Here is a 1,328-nt window from a genome sequence, read left to right on the forward strand (position 1 = left end):
TGCCTGCCCCTGCCTCCCGAGTGCTGGGATTAACGGCGTGCGCCACCATGCCCGGCTAAAACTTTTATTTTGAGATAGGTCCATCCAAATTGTCCAGGCAGGTCTCCAACCTGCCATTCCCCTGCTTCAGCCTTCTGTGAAGCTGGGGTTCCAGGGCTGCCTCATCAGGCCTGGCTAAAAAAAAAAAATAAAAAAATAAAAAAAAAAAAAAAACAACTGGTTCTCTCCCCACCCCCAAGCCTATCACAGAAGGATAGGGTCAGGTCCTGAATTTGTAATTTGTACTGCTAATAGGCAAGCAAGCTAGTGGAGGTGATATATAGAAGAGCATTGGTACAGGTACTTAGACTCTCATCTGCCATGTGAGATGAGAGACATAGCAATGTGTGCAGCAGGACCCGCAGCTCTGTTTTCTCCCTTCTGGAAGTTTGTCTTAGTTAGGGTTACTATTGCTGTGTTGAAACACCAAGACCAAAAGCACCTTCAGGAGGGAGAAAAGGGTTAATTTGGCTTACACATCCTGAGTCACAGTCCCTGGAGGGAAGCCAGGGCAGGAACTCAAACCCAGCAGCAGCCTGGAGGCAGGAGCTGTTGCAGAGAGCACAGAGAGCATGCCTTGCTCCTCATGGTCTACTCAGCCTGTTTTCTTATAGAACTCAAGACCACCAGCCCAGCAGTGGCCCCACCCTCAGTGGGCTGGGCCCTTCATCCTTAATCACTAAATAAGAAAATGTTCTACATGCATGCCTATAGCCCAGACTTATAAGGGCATTTTCTCAATTGAGGTTCCTTCCTCTTGGATGTCAAGTTGACATAAAGCTAGCCAGGCATACTGTTCAAGAGCCTATTCACAGGGTTACAGACAAGGCCTGCAGACTCAGAAGGAGGAAAGAATTTCAGTGGTTATCCCACCAATAAAGTCCTTGCATATGTAGTGTGGTTTAATGTACTTGGAGAGGAACATGTTCTTGGATCAGGGAGGATCAAGAAGCAGTTGGGAAGTTCGTACTAGATGTAGGTTGAGGAGAGCAATCTGGTACCATTTACCAGCTCAGCACTTTCATTTTGACAAATTAGAGTTGCATTAGGTCTCTGAGGGGATCCTGTTGGAGGCAAACATCCACTTGAAAGTCTTTGAAAGGAAAGTCAAAGCTGGGAATGTAGCTCAATAGGAGCATTTGCCCAATGAGCATCAAGTTCTCAGCTCCGTCCTAAACACACATACACATGGGGGGCAGGGGAGCGAGGCGGGGGGGGGGGAATGTATACACACTGAGCTCTGGCCTAAGCAATATATAAACAGACACACACACACACACACACACACA

The sequence above is a fragment of the Mus pahari genome, chromosome 6 (genome assembly GCF_900095145.1).
Source record: "Mus pahari chromosome 6, PAHARI_EIJ_v1.1, whole genome shotgun sequence".
Lineage (NCBI taxonomy): Eukaryota > Metazoa > Chordata > Mammalia > Rodentia > Muridae > Mus > Mus pahari.